Source organism: Poecile atricapillus, chromosome Z (genome assembly GCF_030490865.1).
Source record: "Poecile atricapillus isolate bPoeAtr1 chromosome Z, bPoeAtr1.hap1, whole genome shotgun sequence".
Classification (NCBI taxonomy): Eukaryota; Metazoa; Chordata; class Aves; order Passeriformes; family Paridae; genus Poecile; species Poecile atricapillus.
Window position 1 is genome coordinate 113,056,179 of NC_081289.1, and position 23,010 is coordinate 113,079,188.

The window sequence follows — 23,010 nt, forward strand, 5'->3', positions numbered from 1 at the left end:
GTCTCAGTGTTTTCATAGCCATTATAATACTAAGGTTGAGGTCCGGAAGACAGTTTTTGCCTTGTTCTTGTTTTTCTCTGGTTTTAATGTCTTCTGTTATACATCCATGTTTTTGTTTTGGTCATGTAGATGACAGCATTTATAATCATACAGGTTTTTGAGAACTCGTCTATGTAAATTACCCAAACAGCTTAATACACTAAAGCATAAAAAGGAAAAATAAAAGTAACTTATAGCTTTTTCTTTCTTTCTTTCTTCAATTATTAATTATTATGATAACAGAAGAAATAACTTACAGATATCTACCTTATGTGAACAGAAAGGGATTTTTATATATGACTAAAACTACTTTAAAATGTCATTCATAATGTAGCTAAATATTCAAACACAATGTGCATTCATTTAGTATCTTGGATACTCATGTTAAAACAGCACAGAGGTTCTTCTCACAGTAGACTTGTTTTTTTTCAGATGGTATTTTTCTATGCATACTGTCACTGCAACACTTTGGAACGGTTGTACTGTATCCCTGTATCACGTAAGTGCCAGTCACTTGTGCTATTACCTACAGCCCATGAAGGTAACAGAAAGAACTCCTTTATCTTTACTAGATTTTGGGTTGCATGCTCTTTTGCTGTTCCATTGTACAAGCTGAACATGTACAACTATAGATTCACAGGTTTTCCCCCTACCACCCTCTCAAGAAAACAGCATGGATTAGTCCATGTGACCCAGCTTCCCACCCCCCCCCTCATTGGAGGATGATTTTGTGAACCCTGCCTTTTACCCTCCCCAGGATATCTCTGATTAGCTGATGCTTTGTACCCTCCCTTTGAACCGCCTCCCTATTTCAGCTGTTGCACGCTCGCATTTTCTGTCTTTTGCCCCCAAGATTCCCCAGAGCAATAAATCCTCTGTTGTCCCATGCAAAAGACCTCCCTCTCATCCTTGTCTCCTCAGAGCTCAGACTGACAGCCAAAAAGCCGTAGTGCAAGTGCTCTAGTCACACCTCGGGTCATCCTGCTCCTGGGGTGTGACCCACTCCTGGAGCAGGATGAAGGGATAGAGCCAGATAAGCTCTGGCGAGATGCAATATTGCAAACTTTCTGCCTCTCTCAGATACTAATAACTTATTTGGTTCGCTTTTTTGCTTCATATCTGGTCTTCAGAACGCACAGTCCCAAGTGCACTTGTAATTTCTTCAGAAATGAAACCAAGAGTCTTTATTGTCCAGTTCACTTCACAGCAGTGTGGTGGTTGATCCTTCTTTTAGTTAGCACCACGCAATCCTACCCACAGTACAGCAAAAGTCTTTTCCATAATTGTACCTGCTGTTCTCTACACCACACAAGACCTCAGTTGCTGAAACAACAATTTCCAGATGTTTCTGAATAAGAGGTTCATTTCTGAAACCTGAATATAGAAAATTGTTCTTTTTTTACTCTTGATTATCCAAGACTGAAAAGGCAGATACAGGTAAAAGATTCCTAGCCAAATATTAGTGACTTTGAAAATGGTCAAAGTGTGTTTCCTAATGATATCCATCAAGAATACCATATTCTAAAAAATTAAAATGAAAAACCAAGCTCTTCAATAGTAGATCTTGTTTATTCATCAAGCCATGCCATAATTCCATCAGTTCAACTGGAACTTCATGTTTTCAGCTGGACTGTGGAGAATGGAGTTTTTCCTTCATTTTAAAAAGGCCAGGGTAAAGTTTCTGCCTTCATAATCTTGCTCTCAACCAGCAAGCATTTTTCCTGAACATGAACAATTGATGCTGTTGATAGAACTGAGAGATATTAGAGAGAAGAAGAGCCTAGAGTAAAAAAGGAATCTGGATGAAGTTTGAGAAGGGACAGGGCATATAACTGAAGTTGGGATAGGCCAGGAAGTGTAATGGCAGGTAGCACCCTATAATTTCCAAGTACTCAACTAGAATCCCTTACATGAGTTTTCTCTGTCTTAAGATTTCTATGCTTGGAGCCATGAACTATGTCAGTACTTTATTTCCCTTTCCTAAATCTGGATAGGCTCTCAGTTCACTAGCACATTTTGTATACACAGTACCTCATTGTGAAGACTTATTAGATTTGAGTATCCAAGTGTGAGCTGCCTTGAATTCTACAGCAGTGCCGTGTATCTCATGAAGCATCTCTGGAGCTTAAATGAAGTCCTTCTTAGAGCTCCCCTCTCTCTGATTTATATTTCACAGCTTCAGAGTCATCTGATCAATAGAACAAAAATATAAAGATTTGAAAAATATTTGGTAAGAGCAATCACTCTTCACTTTAGAAACCAAAGAGATTCAGATCTAAGAAAAATCCCAAGTATTCATATTACCAGCCTTCATTTTATGCATGTAAAATAAGGTGAGCTGTATTGCAGGAATGTTCAGTAATCACACATCTATATAGAATTTTTTTTAAAAAAAGCTGCTCACTGGAGGCTTTATAAAGATAAAACTCTAAACCATACTTTTTTAAAGGTAGGCATGAATAAGCAGTATTTTTAAGATTTGAAGATATTTCCTTCCTTAAGTTGTTTAACTTCTCAGCTTATGTTTCTATCAGTGTAATAGTTTCTTTAACCTTTTAACTGAAACCCAAAAGTTTCAAAGACTCACAATTAAAATGTCTTTAAAAACAAGATAAAAACAAAACAAGATCTGAAATACCTTATTTTTCTGTATCAGAGAGTAAATAGTCATTGTTCCTTTTTAAACTGTTTCTGATTACTGTTTGCTAGAACACAAATCTCCATTGATCATCAGCTGCATCAGTAAAAGAACTTACCCCATGCTATACCATTCTGAAGAATGAGTTGTGCCTTTCAGAGCCAAATACAGATCTTCCCTTTCGTGTTTCTTCAAAGATCAAAAAGAAAATTAATAAATCCTCAAGACATAAATTACTCAAATTAATTAAAATCACAATCACCACCCTCATTTACCTGCTCTATATTACACTTTCTTTTCCTGTAAAACTGTGAAGTCTTTTTTTTAGGTATCTTCTGCATTCAAAATCTGTCCATTTCTGTATTAGGTATTCTTCCTTTATCATCTTACTTGTTTTATAGAGATGCTCATGTAGTCATAAACACATAGGTTGTTCTAAACAGTATAGTATAAAAAATATAAATTAATAAATAAATAAATAAAATAATAAAATATAATTTAATATAATTTAATATATAATATATACCTATATATATTATATAATTAATGTAATAATAACATAATAAAATATGTTTAAATATAATATAAAGGCTGCTCAACCTTAACCTATTGGCTTCTTCTTTGTGGGCATATTTTTATGAATGATTTCTAAACATTCAGTAGTAGTACATAATTATGAAATTACATTAGCCAAGTAGATAGCCTTGCTCCAAGTGGAAAAAACACATATAGGTGGGCTTTCACTTTAAATATTTTATAATGTAGTCTTTTTCAAGTGAAACATTAGCACTAGGTTGTTGACTTGCACTTAAAACCACAGTTAATCAGTGATCTAAATTACTCTTTTGATGAAGAGTATCTGATATAGCCACAAACACCACAGAGTTAATGCAGTAAGAATTAAATTGTCAATTGATCCTGATGACCCTCTGAACTAAATCTGAAATAGCATCTGTATACTGAATCCATGTAAGTCAAAACATCTGCAGTATAAGAGACAGAGACTTGTCCAATGCTTTTCAATTCCTATACAAAATAATTTTTGTAGTTTTCATACAAAGAATGTTCTTCTGTTTAGTTTAATCATTTTGTTTGGTATTTCCTATGACAATTGGCTGTGATGTGATCTCTAACAACTTCCTCAGACATTGTGTGTCCTAAGTCTGATAATTATACAAGAGTCTTGAATCATAGGAATTTTAAGAATTAGCACTCATGAGCCAGATCTAGAAGAGCATGCACCTTTATACTTCTTTATGATATGTAAAACGTGTTTAAAAATGTAAATTCATATAGTTTAGTTATACGTATTTCAGATGTGCAGACTTCAGAACAATAGAAAAAAACTGATTTTGATTAACAATATGAAAATATGTGTTGAGACATTTCCACATTTACTACTAGTCTTATATTCTTTCACCTTAAGGTGAAGAACAAAAATGTCCACAATGAAAATCATATTTGATGTATAACTAAGTTGAAGTGAAATATTAAGCAGCTTTTTCTGAACATGTATTAGAAATAAGTTGCCTACTAGAATAATTTTAAGAGATTTCTTTAGTTAAAAGATTTGCAGTCTAGCAGAGTAATAGTTCCGCTCAGATTAACTCAATAAATGCACACAGAGCACTCATCAGGGATTCATCTAGCTGGAAAACACTGGGAAAGACAGAAATAGCTGTCCATAATAAAAACCTGGAAAGCCTCTCTTTACATACATACAAACAGATAAATAGTAAGTATATGATAGTAGGATTTTACATAAATGTAGTATATATTTTTCTGTGCTACAGCAGCAATAACAAATAAAACTTTGAGACTACCCAAATGAAGTATTCCTGTATTGCAGATGAGAAATTTTGGAGAGAGCACTATTTAGTGATTTTCGCAAATTATTGGAATTACTTTTGAAACTTACAACTTAGTTTCCAAGTCTGAGATTCTTTTTATACTATCCTGCAGAACTTCTCCTACTTAATAAATAGATACATTCTATGCTGCCAACCTAACTATAATTCACACTCCACTCTGGAGGAGCTTACAACTAAGATGGCATTTTAAGTCCGTGTTATCTGTGCCTACATGTTGACATTTGCATTTATGTGCTGTGCTGAGACGCAAAACTGTTGAATGCCATCTTGCTTCATTCTCATTCTTTCACCAAGGACTTACAGGTACTTCTTGGCTAACAGCCTTGCCATAGATATAAAAATCACACTTTTCTTTGTGTGAACCATACTAACCATTTGGAATTTTTTTCCACCAAAAAATTCTTACATACAATTCTCAGGTGGATCCCATTTGGGTAGAATTTTCTTTGGCTTAATAAAGTTATGTGATCATATATATAAAAAGATAGAAACAGCAAAGCAGCTAAAACCAAGCACGGTATTTGAAACAAACACTACAGATATTCACTTTGCTAATGTCTATATTGCTAAGACTCTACAAACTTTATAACAATATTATCTAATGAGCATGCTAAGTATCTGGCCAGATCTGTGGTGACCCAAAACATCAGAAAAGCTCTGAGGAAGGCAACACAATCTCTTCCGTAAATAATATTTATTAACAGTGATTAATAAATATTTTAGGCATTCGGGTTGTGTATTAGACAAACTAAAACAGTTCCAAAGGAACTATTCCATCCTCAGACAAAAAAAAAGAAGCACCTTTAAAATTTTCAATAAGGCATATTTTTGCCTTAAAAAATAGAAATAAAGCTAATAAATTACATTTTAGAACTCTATTTAAAGACACTCATGGATAGACTTGTACTAATAGAACTCAGAAAATTCAAATATGGTAGTAGAAACGTAAATGTGAGAGGGGTGTAATTCATGCCATTATACCTGTTTGAAATAATTTGTGTGAGTTAAGGATAGAGTGCCAGCATAAACTTTGAATTTATTGGCTTTTGTTGCTTTAAATCAGACCCTTCACATTATTTAAACATAGTTTTTGTATTTAATATTCAGAGTGATAGAACACATACATTTGGCTGCAGATAGATACATAATTCATGTTTGTAGAAAGCATACCTTATAACACTTAAGTGGTTTATTAAACTTGTTTCATCTGATATGAGATAAATTCTGTAACTGACAGCAAGTCATAGGCAGATCATACATTTATCATATTTAAGATTACCTTATATCCTTATGTTATAGAAACTATTCTGCTTTAGCATCTTATCGGTTTGGGGTCTTTTTCTTCTCTTGGAGAGAAAATACATGAAATATGTTAATGTTGTTTAAAAATTACTTAAACCTTAGTAGCCTCAGCTCAGTCCCTGGCAGACAGTTGAGTCTATCAGAAGAACTATCACATGCACCAGTCAATAGGACCAGCAGCCTCTGATCTGAAGAGAACTAGGCAATGAGTCTAGAATGACTAGGCAATGAGAACTTGAATGACATCTTATTTTAGGGACCATGAAATCTTGAACTTAGAAGGGAGCTCATATTGTGCAGGGAGATTATTTCTGTGCTTCTTGCTCCTTCTCAAGGTTATAGTTCATAAGGGAACTATTTGAAATTGCTCCACCTATTTGATGAGGAGGGATAGAAAAGAAAAAAAAAAAAAAAGAAAAGAAGATTGCTCTCTCATTGGATTCAAATATGCTGACAGTAGAATTTTCTTTCAAGTAATTTCTATTATCTGTATAGCTTTACCAATATAGACTGGGAAGACCCTTAGTTTACAGCAGGCTACAGCTAGACTACATTTTTACAAGCATTTAACATTTGATTTGTCTGCATCATAATGGATTGAAATGTTAAGAGCCAGTGATAATTTGTTTGACTCTGCTTCTGCTCCTGGCTCTTGATAACTATAAAGTGGCATTTTAGTATGGAAACTCGAATGCTAAAAAGACGTATCTAAATTAAGTAGATGGGTAAAGGTGACTAAAATACCATAATGATTATGACACAAGAGGGGCTGATCCCTATGTTTGGATGAAGATAGACTATTAAGTATGTAAATTCAGCTAGTATATTTTTCTTTCACTGCTTTTATTTGTTTGGTTTTTCGGGAGTTATGTTGCACCAGGCTGGAATAACATTCATTTAAGAGACTTTTTTCTCAAAAAAAAGATAAAAGCTGTATAAAATGGTGAAAGAACATCACAGGTGGCCTATATGAGTAATATTTCTCTTGATTGTAATATTTGTACCATGTACTATTTTTCTTCATTTTTCCCAGAAAGAAATGGCTTATTTAGAGAAAGGTCCCAAGAGATTTTTAAAAGGTTGTTAGAAGCTAAAAAATAAAGAAGGCTTTGGGAATCATTAAATGATAAACCATCATAACTAATTCTGTCTGGATATGTATTAGTGTATAGGTATCAGGCTACCTGATTTTTTTCCTTTGAGTTTATGCTAAGTTTCCATGCTGTGAGTTTTTTATTTGACTAGGACCTCATTGCATGTCTGCAAAAACAGGTTTCTCTGGTTAAAATATGATGCATTTACTGACTTTCTTGACTTCATATTTTATAAGGCACAGCCATTTTCAGAGATACAGTGTTTGGATTGCAAGAGTAATTGAGTTTCTGTTTGGTGTTGCCTTTCTGTTCATGTTTAAAACTCTGAATAGATACAGGGGGAAGAAACCTGTATGACACTGTAACAAATTATTTAGTAAGGAAATAATAAAAATATTAATGGCAAAGTTGTTAGTGGAGCTCTTGTGACAGCAGTATTTTTTTTTTTCACATTAGTAACTTTACATACAAAATGAATGACTTAGGAATCTAAATTTTGTGAAAGTAGGCTCAGACTTCAGGTGAACATTCATCTTCTCTTGTTAAATATTTTTTTAATTGTAAGATAATAATATTCTCATATTTTTGAGACATTATGGAACAATTTGCAGTTTTCTCTGATAGAAAATGAATTTAAAAGAACAACAGAATAAGATTTTAGGCTCTTTTCTCTTAATGATCCATTAAAACATTTTTCAAAGGGAGCTTGAAACTCAAAGAAATCAAAGAGAAGTTTCTTAGGAAAATTCAGGCTGAAATCCTATGGAAACACTTGTTTCTTTTCACCCTGTGTGAAATCAAGATGATGCTCATAATCTGGGATGTGAGACAAAAGGATTGATCATTAAGTGGCCCATTTGCATGGAGCCATTTCAACTGTGCTATTCAATGTTGGAGTAGGGAGATTACTTGAGACAAAGGCCTTGAATGAGGAACCTCCTTGGCCTTGAGATGTGACTGGCTGAGTGACAAGTGGAAAGAAACTTGTGTCAGTGGAGTGGAATATTCCAGTTGAAGTAAAGAAATAATAAGGTTACAGCCCTAGAGTCCTCAGTAAAGAATTTACAGTCCTCAGAAAATGTGTCCAGCTGTGATGTTTTTAGTTCAGAGCACTAAAAGAAAAGAGAAAATTTACTTCTATTAGGCAGATGAAAATTGTCAAATTTGTTATCCTCCTAAAGCAGACAATCTTTTTTGGCTTCAAAATAATGACTGATGTAAAGATTAAGATAATCCTCTTTTTTTTCTTCTTTTTTTTTTTTTTCAGAGATTGCATAAATATTTTGCAAATAAAGTACTTTTAGGAAATTTTTACCATTGTAACAGCATTTCCTATAGATGATTCTTTTTGATTCTTTTCCAGTGGGATGCAAAAAACAAGCTTCTTTCATACTCTGTCTTGCTGTTTATCCACGAGACCTCCAAAGTTATTGTTAGAAAAACAGGCACAAATCATATAATGCTGAGCAAATTTCACTGGCACCATGTTTCATACTGATGTATCTTGGACTTAATTTAATGATGGTAGGATCAGTTTGATGTTATTGGCTGTTGGTCCAGGTCTTGAGAAGTGAAGAAACTTTTCTCCTCTTATTTTGATTGCAAAATGCTCAGCTAACTTTAGACTCCCAATGACCTCAACAGAAAAGCAGAAATCCAGGACTCTTAAAACTTTCCAGGATTGGGCCCAGATGAGTTTGATTATCAGTTAATTTTGCTACAGTTGTAAAATATGAACCATGACACACCTTTTTTGAACAGCTGAAAAATTATATTGTAACTTACATTCCACCATTAAGCTTTCCCTGTAATGCATTTTACACTGGGACCTGTGAGACAATGTAAACAGCAGTTTGATACACCCTCACCATCATCATAAATGTATGGGACAGATGGGATGTTGCTTTAGGACAAAGTAATTTTTTTTAGAAACATTCACTTTACTTTCTATATAACATAGGATTTTTATTGCCTTGTATATAGAAAAAACAGAAAACCAGAAATTATAAGACTATTAACATCCTTTTTGTAGTGCAATCAGGCATTCTATGCATTCCTACTTTTCTCAGTCAGACTATAAATCCTGGGGTTTTTTCGTTTGTGAGCCAAATTTTACTATCTCTACAAATCTTGATGTGTTGCTACATCAGCCTACAAAGTAATCTCAGTGGGACAAATTCCTGTCTCCAATACTCCCACATAAATTGAAAACAATCCTATAATTACGATTACACCAAAAACAGAATTTGACCTAGTGATTTGAAAGAGCTGGACAGGCAGTATTTGCCTTTGAACACTTAGTTTTCTTCTTGCTTTCAGAACCACAGTCTTCTGTGTCTTAATGTGTTCTGTTGAATTGTATGAACAGGGAAAGACGTGATGAGTAATGTTTACAACTTCCATTCTTAGCAAAATTTTTGCCCTTCATTTCCCACTGAAGTCAATGGAAGCTGAACGTGTTGGAAGGAGAGGTGGCACTGGGCCTCCACAATTTTCCAAAGCATTACAAAGCACTGGTAGAAAGGGATTATTAGCTAGTTAGAGCTGAGAAAGATCATGTCTAATTTGTGTTTAGTTGTAACAATGGTCTAGGAACTGATTTGGAAGAACCTCAAACTCTGTCAGATATGAGGAACAGCAGCCCCTTTTTAAAGATCAGTATACCATAGCACCCATCCAAATTGCCTTTAATATTGGATGCCTATTAATATTTCTTATACTAATGAAATTATCTGCCATGACTGTGCAATCTACTTCCACTAAGTGGTATTGCAGTATAGAATGATTTTTACAAGCTGAAAGTCCAAGTGTAGACTAATAAGTGTTTTTCAGCTTTTTCTTTTCAATGCCTCTGGTTTTGCTATCTCACTTTGTGGGTGCACAGAATCCAAAAATGTAACCTCAACTTTATAAAACATCAGGTATGGCCAAAGTTAGGAATTTCACATTAAATATAGTTATTTAACAAAATTCAGGTGCATTCAGTGACCACATTCAGATCTTATAAAGGATTGATGTGACTGAAGAAAAGGAAAGTTTTGAATTAAAAAGAGATTATGTAGCTACCACCTTAAGTGTGCAGTAGGGGATTTTTAAAATAAGGGAGTTAACATTTAATGACTTTTATCATTTTTATATTGTAGTGTGTATCACTTCTGTGTAGGTTATTTTGATTTTCATGAGAATTAAAATATTGACTACATTACAGGCTGTCTTCTACATAACCACACAACTATTACAGGATAAGAGGCAGGGAGTGAGTGCTCCTTCATAACAACATAAATGTTCTCAAATTCCATCCAGGAGACACTGACATTGCAATACAAGAACAATACATTCCTAACACTTATTTAACATCAAGTTCCTATATAAACTCATGCATATGTTGAATTTTTCATGCATGAACAGTAACTTTGAAGACGACCTATTCATATTCACAAGTACAGCACACAGATAAGCATTGAAGGATGATTTAATCTTTGTCAAAGCATGAACATTTTTTTTTTTTTTATGAGAAAAATGGACAGTTTCATTGCAAGACTTTCCACATGAAATACACTGTTAAGGGTAAATTACTGCATTTATGTGTTGTAACCAATATTGTGCATAAGCATATAAGAAGCAGAGTATACTGCCTTATAACCTATATATTAAAATAGTGTTGGGGAAGTTCTGAAGTTTTTTCCCAAAGGTTCAATTTTCACTGAATAAATCTGAACAAGAACTTCAAATTATGACCTCATTTTTAACTGCCTTTATTTCTCATAACATGTGTGAATTCAGATTTACCTGAAAATTCCTGGCCAAAGAGAACTGTTTCCATTCACAGAATCTCACAGGTACAGAAATATCTTTGTGAAAGAGACCCTAACAGTTTTATGGCTCTTAAAACAGCAGGTCCCTTTTTCTGTCTCTTTTTCATAAAAGCAGAACTCTGCAAAGATGCCTGGCAGAGATTTTCTCTAGCCATTGTATGACAAGGAGCAAGACACAAGGCCACTGCTACCCTACAAAGGGGGAATTTTGAGCTTCTGACTCTGAGATTGGCAAGAGGTAAGGGATATTAAAACTCAGATTGCTGTATTTTCACCACACTGTCTTTAGTGTCTTTTAACTGCTCTGTTTTCATAAGACCATTGGAGATGTGCTGCCACCAGCATGTAAAAGCCCTCTGGATTTTGAAAAGTACCAGCATAAAACCTGTGCTGCATTGGAGATGGGCTTTTTACTTCTCTCTTAATATATTTCTGCTCACAAAGGCAGCAAGCTGATTTTCTAGGAAATTTATTTTTAAATGCTTTGTTTATCTTGTATACACAAAAATTTCACCTACTTTTCCAAAGCAAAACTTCAGGTGAAATATTTCATTATAAAAGTCACCAAGTCATCTGGTGAACATGGAAAATTTTAGATAGCCACAGATTGTATCAGGATAATTATCCAAGCATTGTGCTAAGAGCTATCCAATGCTCTTACCTCCACAGGTCCCAACTGAATCAGCACAGCATGTATGTGCACACAGGGAGAGGCAGACAATGCTGTTTTCCTCTGTATTCTGTCAGGACAAAATGAGTGAGCACAGTATCAATTCATATAAACCATACTACCCAGTGATGAGAAAAGCCCACATATAATACATGTAACTGGAAACACTTGTTGCTTAGGCTGAAGATGAAGTGCCTCTCATAGCTGGAGACACTGCTGGAGGCACAGATTCTGGTGAAGAATCCCTAGTAGCCAAGTCACACCATAGAGACATGTCACAAACCTTTACAGGCTGCTGTGGTCTAGGTACAACCCTCATCACTCTACTCAGAAGATCTGTATGCTTATCTGCACACATTTTATCCCACCACTGTGCAGATTTTTAATAGTAAGTCACTGTGGCTGAAAAGTACTGCAACTTTTCAGAGATATATTTGCAGGCCTAACAAGATACAGTAATGGAATGCACCCCGTGCAGTAAAGTTTAACTCTGCTGAAAGTCCAGCCTTCTTGTTCCCAACTTCCTGCCTCACTTTTCTTGTCTGTCTAGCCCTGGAACTTACGTAGATTCCCAGATGCACACAAAACTCTTATGGAGTGTTCAGATCAATGGATCACTTGATCCTTTGCACATACATGTGTTTAATGCACCAGCTCAGTTGCACTAGAAATAATGATAGAAAGCTCCTGACACACAGAATGGCGAGGTCTGCTGGATGTAACTATTTTAACCCTGAACCAGGCTTCAAACTGTGAATTTGGATGCCAGTTTCTCTGTGCTTTGGAGTACAATTCAGCACAGACAGTTGTCAAAGGAAGCTTCAGGCAACAGCTAAAAGAAGAAGGAGTCTCAGGTGATGGGGGTATCAAACACTTCCTGCCTTCAGATGAGCAGGTGGACCCTTAAGGGACTGAATCATGAAGCTGTAATCTCTAAATCAAGGCAAAGGAACTCCTTAGACAGGACAAAAAAAATGGGTTTTTCTTTGTTGTCAACTTCACCTCTCCATTGTGAAAAGGACTGCTTAATCTGCAACACAACCAAAACCTGAGTGGAGCTACCGGCTCCTGCTTCTTTGGTCTGGGCTTTTGACAGTTTATTTTTCATTGGCCACTTGCTCCAAAATGCAGCCACATTGCCATGTGGAATTAAAGATGTGTGAATGGAAGCAAAGAGTTAAGCAGAGCCTGAGGGGAACAGTACAAATGTATCAGAGGGTCGAGGTGTGTTCTGATCCATGTAGGAATTCTAACTTAATCTAATCTCCCACTCAAAGCAGCAGAGTGTGGGAATCTCCTGTATTACAGAGGGTCTTTGTCAGGAATGCACACTTTATCTTTTCCTCCTATAGTGTGGTAGTGAAGAAGATTTGCCTTTTTCTTCAACAGTGTACCATTGAAAATAAGCCAAATAGGCATTTTAAAAAACAATTTCCAGCCTACAGCCTACAAAATATACATTTATATTTTTTCACAGGAAATCTGAACTACATTAATTATAATTCTCATTATAATTCCTTTAATATTTTGATGAGTAATAGAAAAATATTTTGAGCTGTTACATATTTTTATCAGGATTGTGACTTAAGTCAGATGGGAGTGGCTATACAACCATACATTACAAGACTACATTTTCTTTATTTAGAAATGTGGCTCTAGTCTGTGGTTTTCCAGACTGAAAATCCTATATATTCACAGGACACAGTCAGAAGTGACCTTACAAAATGAAGGATGGTAGAGAACTATGCCAAAAAACTCCACATCATACATGGATATTTGATGAAAGTATATGAAAAAATTTAATGGTGGGAGAAAAACAAATTGCATTTTCGTATTAAGTAACAATGGTGTGTCCTGGTTTCAGCCAAGGGCAGGGTTAATTTTTCACAGCAGCCAAGAAGGAGGAGGCCTGAAGTCATTTGGGTGCAGCCAAGACCCTGAGGTTATTTGATACCATCTTACATCACTGCTGGGGTAGGGGAAAGGGGCTCTCATTTTGAAGGAGGGAGTCACGGGTCAGGGGAACTAGTGTGGCTTGCATAGGGTCCATTTGCCATTGTTGCATTTTCCCAGGCTTGGTGAGCATTTTGCATGTAAATCACCCTCTCTTTTTACACTTTTGCTATTTGTACTATTTCTGTTACTGCTTGTTTTCTTATGTCATTGATTTTTCCAGTAACTTGTTCTTCTCTCAAGCCATGATCTTTGTCTTTTATGCCTCCAACTCTCCTCTCTGGCCACCCATAGAAAGAGGGGGTGTGGGTGCAGGAGCGAGTGCCAGTTTGGTTTTGGTGGGACCACTAAATTGAGGAATATTATTCCTAAACCCGAACAATGGTGTTGCCTCCTAACACTATGGCAGTCAAATTTCATATGGATCTCGACTAGTTGCCTTAGAAATTCCGTATTTCACAACTGAATTGGTATCCAGTGGAAGTTAGGGGACCATCAGCGGTTTTGTGTAGAATGGACCTTGTTTTGTGTTTCTGCAGCTCAGCACTAACTGCTGTTACAGACTACAGGATACAGAAACTGAGAGACCAACCACCTGATCCTGGATATCATATTTTATGGTCTTATAATCAGAGGGCTCCAGGAAGGGAGAAGTTTAGATGCCACAGCCCAGACAAAATTTACCTCAGGTACAGTATTTTCTCCTCTCTTTTAAGGACATTTGTCTGAGATTTCATATATTTCTGAATTTTATTATGAAAGAGGAATGCATTTCATTGGATAAAATAACTTTATTTTCCTGCTGGAATATGAGTATATCACTCCATCAAAAACAAATGCCTTCCTAATTTTGACTATCATTGAAACACAGAAAAATCAAGATAGAATTCTTACATTGTTTTAAAAGTTACCCAGTGTTAAAGAATGATGGAATCATTTCAGTTGGAAAAACCTTTAAGATTATCTAGTGTGATCATTAACGCAGCACTGCCAAGGCCACCCCTAAGCCATGTCCCTAAGCACTACAACTACACATCTTTTAAATACCTCCAGAGATGGTAAAGTAGTAAAGAAGTAAAAAGTTATAAGAAGTTAACCATTTCCCTTGGTAGTCTGTTCTAATGCTTGATAATACTTTCCATGAAAAACATTTTTCATCAAGTCTGATCTAAACCTCCCATGGAGCAACTTCAGGGTTTTTCCTTACCCTGTCACTGGTTGCCTGGGAGAAGAGTAACCCCTACCTTGCCACAACCTCCTCAGGCAGTTGTAGGGAGCAATAAGGTCTCCTCTGAGCCTCTTTTTCTCCAGGCTAAACACCCCCAGCTCCCTCAGCTACTCCTCACAGGACTTGTGCTCCAAACACTTCTCCAGCTCCATTGCCCTTCTCTGGGTATGCTCCAGCAATTCAATGTTTTTCTTGTCATGAGAGGCCCAAAACTGAACACAGGGCTTGACATGCAGCCTCGCCAGTGCCAAAAATGGGATGGGGAGGATGATGACTGTCATGGTCCTGCTGATTACACTATTGCTGATACAGACCAGGATGCCATTCTTGGCTGCCTGGGCACATGCTGGCTCATGTTCAGCTGTTGTTGACCAGCACCCCTAGGCCCTTTTCTGACAAGCAGTTTTCCAGTCACTCTTCCCCAGCCTCTAGTGCTGCTTATGGTTATTGTGACTCAAGGGCAGGACCCGGAACTTGGCCTTTTTGAACCTCAATACCATTGTTCTTGGCCCATAGATCCAGCCTGTCCAGATCCTCTGCAGAGGCTTCAAACTCTCCAGCAGATCAACGCTTCTGCCAGACTTGGTGTCATCTACAAAATGACTGAGGGGGCACTCAATCTCCTCACGAATGAAGATATTAAACAGGACTGACTGGCCTGGGGTGTCCAGCTGTGAGCAACAGATAGCTGGATGTAACTCCATGGACCACCACTCTCTGGGCCTGCCCTCCAGCCAGTTCTTAACCCAGGGAAGGGTGCACCTGTCCAAGCCATGGAATGCCAGCTTTTACAGGAGACTGCTGTGGGAGATGGTGTCAAAGGCTTTGCTATTTGAAGTCTATTTGTATGGGACATGCCCTCAACCACTAGATAGGTCACTTCATCATAGGAGGAGATCAGGTTGGTCAAGTAGGACTTGCCTTTGACAACCCCAGGCTGGTGGGGCCTGATCCCCTTGTTCTGCACATGCTATGTGATGGCATTCAGGCTGTTCTTCTTCATGACCATCCCTTGGCATTGAGGTCTGACTGACAGGCTTGTAGTTCCCTTGATCCTTTTTCCAGCCATTTTTGTAAACATTTCCCATTTCCAATCTTCCTGTCACTACTGGGATTACCAATCCTGGAAACTGGTAGTTTCCAAACTACCAGTCACCTGGTACCTATCCAGTTAGTCAAGATGTTTGGCTAATGATGGAAAGTGGCTTGTGAGCACTTCCATCAGCACCCTCAGTACCCTTGAAGGGATCTCATCCAGCCTCAAAGACTCATGTGTTAAGCGGTGTAGCAGGTCACTGACCATTTCCACTTGGAGCATGGGGGCTTCATTCTGCCCAATTCCCATCTTCCAGGTCAGGGGGCTGGGTAAGTTGAGGACAGCTGTCTTGCTCTTAAAGGCTGAGGGAAAGAAGACATTCAATACATCAGCCTATTCCTTATCCCTTGTCATTATGTTACACCACATGCCTCCCTCAACAACCAGTAGCAGATGGACATACTTCTTGACCCCCCTTTTGTAGTGACTGTATTTGTAAAATTTCTATTTGAAAAAATTTTTGTTATTTTTTATGGTAGTTCTAGTTGGTCTTTGGCCCTTCTAATTTTCTTCCTGCATAACTCATGACATTCTTAGTCCTGCTGAGCTACTTGTTCTTTCTTCCAAAGGTCATAAACTCTTCTTTTTCTCCCGAGTTCAGCCTAAACTCTGTTCAGCAACGCCAGTCTTCTTCCCAGACAGCTCTTCTTTCAGCACATGTGGACAGCCTGCTCCTGCACCTTTAATGTTGTTTTCTCAAACAATGTTCAGCCTTCCTTCACTCCCTTGTCCCCTTGGGACCACATCCCAAGGAACGCTATCAACCAGTCCTGTAAACAGGCCAGAGTCTGTCCCCTGGAAGTCCCTGCCAGTTCTGCTGACCACCCTCCTTACAGCTCTGAGAACAGAAAGCTCTCCTTTCAAGGTCTCTGTGCCCAAGATGGCCTCTGACCACCACATCTCCCACTAATCCTCTGTTCACAAGCAGCAGGTCCAACTGGGCACCTTCCCTGGCTGGCTTCCTTACTCACTGTGTCAGGAACATCAAAGCATATTTCACACAGTTCAGAAACCTCTTGGGCTGTTCCCTTCTGCTGTGTTATATTTCTAGCCAGTATCTGGTATGTTGGAGTCCCCTGTGAGAGCAAGGGTCAGTGATTTGATGGCTTTTCCCAGCTGCTTATAGAATATTTCATCTGCCTTTTCATCCTAGTTGGTTGGTCTACAACATACTCCTGCCAGGATGTCTGTCTTTTTGGCCTTCTTTCCAATGCTTATGCATGAACCCTTGACCCTATCATCACCCTATCACTGAGCTCTAGACATTTGAAACACTCCCTAATATATACGGCTACGTCACCACCTTTTTCCTTGCCTATCCTTTCTGAAGAGTTTAGAGTGACCTACTGCAACATTCCAGTAATGCCCCATGTTTCTGTGATGGCAGCTATGTCACAGCTTTCTTGCTTCACAGTGGCTTCCATCTTCTCTGTATTTCCCATGCTGCGTGCTAAATGCACTTGAACTACTGATTACACTCCCCATCTTTTTGGGAGCAAAAGGCATAATTTCTATGTGATTCTTCTCATACTCTTCTGAGGTTTTCAACATATAAATAATACTTGTGTCTTTGCTTCTGCATGGATCTCCATCCTTTACCTCCACTGAGAGAGCAGACCAATGGAACTCACTAGCACACCATCCTTCCAACATTGGCAGGCTGTCCCCAGGTCTCTAGTGTACTTGGGGTTTATTCCTTTCCTCTTTCAAACCTAGTTTAAAGATCTCTCATTGAACCCTGCTAACTCCTGTATAAAGATCTTTTTCCCCACTTTGAGACAGGTATCACTAACTGGCCTGTGTTCAAAACCACTAAAATTCTTCTAGTGACACCAGTCTTGAAGGCAGGTATCCAACTGGTAGCTCTTCCTGTTTCTTCTTTCCTCATTCTCTGCAAGTGGAAGGATAAAAGAGAACACGCTTGTGCTTCTCATCTCTTACCCAATCACCTCAAGGCCCTGAAATCTCTTTTGATTGCTCTGGGACTTCTTGTTTCAAAATTCATCATGGCCAACTGAAAAATTAATGCCATACCAGGGTAGGAAGCTTTCTCTTCACATCTTTAACCTCTGCCTCAGAGGAGGAAGTTAAGAAGTGGGCCCACTCTACATGTTGGGTCCGCTGTTCCTATTAGGAACATTCTATGACAATGATCCATCTGGGGTTTTTCTTCACAGAAGCAGTTTTAATGCTGGGTGTAGGGTAACAAAATTTTGACAGCACTTCCATGCCAGATGAACTAATATGGTCATTATTCTTCAGATCCACTTACATTCCAGGGTACCTGGGAAGGTGGGATGGACAATTTTAGTATTAGATTAAGTTAATGATCACTTCAATTTCCAAAAGGGGATATTGTGCACCTTCAAAGCTGTTCTCTTCCGGTTTTGGAGAAGGAGTTGCTGAGCCCTTCTTCCTGGTTTTCAGTGGCAGGACATGTGGAAATGGGTCAAAGCTATGTCAAGGAAGGTTCAGGCTAGATATAAGAAAAATTTCTTTACTGAGTGGCTGATCAAACAGTGTAATAGGCCTCCTGGAGAGGTGGCCAATACCCAAGTCTGTCAATATTTAAGAATCATTTGAACAATGCCCTTAATAAAATGCTTTATCTTATGGTCAGCCCTTATACTGTCACAGACTTGGACTAGGTAATTGCAGGTCCCTTCCAAAGGAATTATGCCTGTAATTTTATAATGCTATGAGGTAACAACAAAAGTTTTTTTAATTGTTCTTCTACATTCAAAGAACTTTACACTCCAGATATAAAACATGACTGAAGTCAAGTTCTGCTTAGATCACACCTGTCATTGGATCATTGCATTCCACACTGACAGTAACTTGCTAATGGAAATGAAGTTCAATCTGAAGGTAAAAAAGAATTTGGGATGAATAGCTGAAAATGAGGGATGACTGAAGCCTGCATAAATTCATCAGAATATGCTATAATATGCCAATTAAAAGGTAGATATGTAGTCTTTCAGACTATCAAAGCAAAGTTGATTATTTAAAGTATTCATGGAAGTATTTTGCTAGAATCAGCATCCTTTACTGAAAGTCTATTGTTCTGGGGGAGTGTTGTTTGTTTGTATTTTTTTGCATGATGATCTATTTATATATTTGCTGAGTTATTTCATAAATTGTGTTTTCCACACAGAATAAAAAACTCAGCATTAACATCTGCAAAGTGTGAAGAAAGAACAATGAGCTATGCCAAAAGTCTTTAAAAATTGTAAGCTGTAAACACTGGACTATGTTTGCTTGGACCAGGAAATGAAACCAGATTAGTCAAATATTCACTGCATTTACAGCTGCTAGACAGAACAGGAGTTGGGGTGGTTTGAACACTAATAATTCTTAGCTTCAAGTGTATGAAAGAGACTCCAATCTGTTTGACACAAATCTTGGAATTTAACCATGATGGACAGTGTGCAATTTAACATTTTCTTCTCTGAACTTGGATGCCATAAATTTCACTCTCTTAGTTCAAAATATTACAGATATTAAGATTATTATACAATTTTTTTTTCTCCATAATGTTTTACCATAAAGACATAGTAATGCAGCAGGCTCCAATAACGCCTCTCAACAGCATCATGTTTTAGCAGTAAGAAATTGTTGAAGTTTAAAATATAACTTATTGTCATGGAAGTAAATTAACTCTATTGAAGACATCCCACAGGAATCTGTGCATGCCATATACAATACAGCTCCCAGAATGATTTTCCATGTATCTGTCTGACATGCTTTCTACTTCTGAAACTTGTACCACAGAAGTAATAAAAATGTATTAGTCTATGTGATTTCTAAGCAATGATTTCTAATATTGTATGTACAATGCTACCAATACAGTAAATTCTCCTGCTTTTGACATCTGTCTTTGGAATTTATATGAGAACAAAGCATTTTAAGAACTCTATCTACATAATTTGTTGCTCATTTACCATGTAAAAAACCCTGTTAAATAATTTTCCTTTCCCAAAGGATGACTCTCTGTAGCAAGACCCTAGATTGTCACGCCAAGGCATAGAGGGCAATCAAAACCCCCATCTATAATTTCTAATTACCTTGCCAAGCACTGATACACACCATTTTATAACAGTAGATTTCAGTCCTGATGTCTGTATTTTATTCATGTGCATATAGATCAGTTCTACACCCGATATTATTTTTCTTGGCATGTAGCTGGTATATAGATTATTTCTTCCACATCACTTTGAGTGTATTATATATATTTGTCCATTGCTGTAATGAGTGAATCAGAACTTGAGCATAAACATGTAGCTATTTGAGAACATTAAATTTACTGCACAGGCTCTCAGCAATTGGTGACAGACACAAGTTAATCTGCATTTCTTATTGCATGACCTAATTCAGCAAAGCACTTAACTAAAGTGATTGATCTTAAACAAGCACTTAAGTCTTTTCCTTTCAGAAATTATTCTTTTTTAAATTAGTATTCAATTTCATCAAAATAATGATATTTTCTAAACACGAACAAATAAGCTAGAAGTTTTTCAGTCTAGACTTTCTGCTGGAACTCAGCATATGACTTTGTACATAAGATTAATGTCTTTAAGCTGTCTGAAGCTTTAGGGAAACAGGGAAAAGCAGCCATCAACAAGCCATATCAAGTACCATTTTACCACTACCATTAAGAAGAAAATAATCACCTACCTCAGTTTAAATTGAAATGAATGAAAGATGCTGTGGCTCAAATAATGAAATAAAGAAATGCTTCATTTTTCTGGGTGGGGCTATAATAATTTAGGACTAATCTAAAAATGTCCAGGGCAACCAGTTTATTGATTGAGGACATTTAGTACTATAATTTTTTTTTGTTTGTTTTTGTTTTGTTTTTTTTTACTGTTTGAAATAAATTAAACCTGTTTCACAATGAGAAACAGAGAATAAATTCTGTCTTGGAATTTATCAGAACAGTATTTAGTTTTATGGTAGATATGTTTGTATGCCAAGATAAAGATCACTAAGTACAGATGTCATTTATTCAGTGATTATATTCAGTATGATGCAGAACGGCGATGAGTTTTGTACGTTTTGGAGATGGTCACTTCAAAGGCAGCTACAAAGATGACAGAGGTTCTCACTTCTCCTAAAGCCACTTGGAGAAAACAAGGGTCAGTGGATATAAGCTGCATTGAGGAAGGCTTCATTTTGACAGAAGAAAGATATTTTTTCATAGCGATATATGGAGTTCAGTGGAGCAACCTTCCCAGGGACAGGGTGAATTCTCCATCACTAGAAGGTTTTTCTCAAGATATGATTGGATAGGATGCTCTATATTCCAGTCTCCCTTTCCCATTATGACCAGGAGACCTTTTGAGGTCTCTCCCAGCCTGGGCTGTTCTGTGATTGTGTGGTTAGAATTAAGACAAACTTGTAAATTGATAGAGAGCAGGTATTTCTTTCTTTGTTTAGTGACTAAGGTTTTATAAATGTAGAACTTGCACAAGCTCTAATTTCAATGCTGTCATGTAAAGAATACCATATACTGAAAGTTTCTAGACACCATTGATAATTTGATGTGTGTCTGCCACTCACACAGAAATTTTCCACAACCATAGTATACCATTGACTATGGTGACCCACAGTAAAGAAACACTAATATGTAATTAAGAAACTTAGTACATATTTAGATTTGACACAGTACTTATTGTATTACTGTCTGATCTCTTCATACATGTTCCTATTTCTGCACTCCTAATTTAAGATCAAGATGACTCTCTAAATGAGTAAAATAATCATGTGAATACTGATTCTATCTGGCTTTTGAAATACTTCCTTTAGTTTCACTGCTGAAATTCAGTAGTTACAAGAAAGGCAGTTGAAGAAAATTATCCTTTTGGACATTTTTCTCCCTTCCAAAAACTTTAGCATATATTTATTTTTATTTACAATACAGTTAAAGCCCACTTTCTATACTCTCAGGACCTCCATGGCACTGACAGACCTTTCCAGAACAGCCTAGCCTGCTGCTGTGCCTCTCCACAACCTGTACAATGCCCAGGACCCTATGTCAGACCTCAGGGCCACCAGTTCCTGTCGCAGTGATGCTGCAGCAGAGCTGGTCACCAGCCTCCCTCAGCCCTCCCTTGCCCAGCCTCTGGGCTGATGTCCCAGCCTTGCCCTGCCCACCCTGGTACCTGCCTGAAGTCTAGGTAAGGGCTGCCTTTGTCTGCTTCCATGTGGCATCCTCTGTGTGCACAGAGAGCATCTCTCCCTGCACCCTGATACATTCTCCCTGTCTGGTATACTTTCTAGTTTGTCCTGTTAAATAAATACAAAATGTCTGCCATCATTTAGCTTATAAAAATTAATTTGTAAATTTTTTTTTTTTTAAAAGAGAGAGAATTTGAGTCAGAGTACTTTAAATGTTCCAAGAGAAGTCTTAACAGACTGCCCACAGGTGCTCTGTGCTTGGAGTGCCTTTCCACTGGGGTTACAGCTGCCTGCGGTCACCACAGTTAAGCTGTTATGTTGTTTTGGTTTGGGTTTATTTTTTGTTCCTGCATAGACTCTCTTCACAAACAATATTACAGCCTCAAGAAGACAAAGTTCAGTTGCAAAGTTGAGAATGTAACAGTTCTCAGAACCATTTTTTAAAAGAGTGTTTGTTTACACAGTACTCAATAGACTCAAGCAAAGGAAAATGTACACTCCAGACCACACAGCAAAAAAAAAAAGGCAAGAGTTCATTATAAGGCCACAAGCACACACATATGCACATGCTACAACCTTGTTTTTTAAAAGACTGTTAGTAAGCCAAAAGGTAAATTATTGTTACAAAAATGCATTATTTAATCCTGTATTTAAATACCATTTTATTGTATGCATAAATTTGTGCTCTAATGCTTGCCACCGCCCAGGATAACATTCACTATCAGATTCATTTTTTGGGAAGACACAATCTCTGTCTTTAATAGCTTTAGTCACATAGGGTTTAGAGAAGGAATCTGGCATTTTATTTGCAAGCAGTGGCAATTTATAAGCTTTCAGAAGCATGATTGGCATGTGTTTGGTGAACACTTCTTAAAAAAACCTGATAGACCTGTATAACTAACTAGCTAATTATCTTTTCAGACCTAATAGGTATCTCAATAAAGATTATATTCAAATCTTGGGCCAAACAAAGCATCTCCTTTTGCATTTCTAGAGCCAGTAACTGAATAAATTCATTAAGCTGAATACTGGGTATTTGTCTAGCATTGTCAGATGCTTTTCTCTGCATATGCCAGGAAAAGGTAAGTGGTCAATATTGAACCTACTGTATGGGAGATAAAATATTA

The 23,010-nt window shown here is 37.2% G+C and overlaps 1 protein-coding gene across 2 annotated transcripts in view; it reads right to left on the reverse strand.

Moving 5' to 3' along the window:
• Nucleotides 1-770: 770 nt before the first annotated feature.
• The window catches only part of LOC131573367 (uncharacterized), a 49,122-nt gene continuing 26,882 nt past the window's right edge, over nucleotides 771-23,010 (reverse strand). The window contains exons 2-4 of one of the 2 annotated variants that reach the window (XR_009276183.1): nucleotides 11,421-11,499; nucleotides 2,796-2,866; nucleotides 771-2,227 (exon numbers count right to left, since the gene is read on the reverse strand). The gene's annotated coding sequence lies outside the window, so the exon portion shown is untranslated. Of the gene's footprint in view, nucleotides 2,228-2,795; nucleotides 2,867-2,952; nucleotides 3,113-11,420; nucleotides 11,500-23,010 lie in introns of both variants that reach the window. The other variant, XR_009276182.1, reaches the window with a different exon arrangement.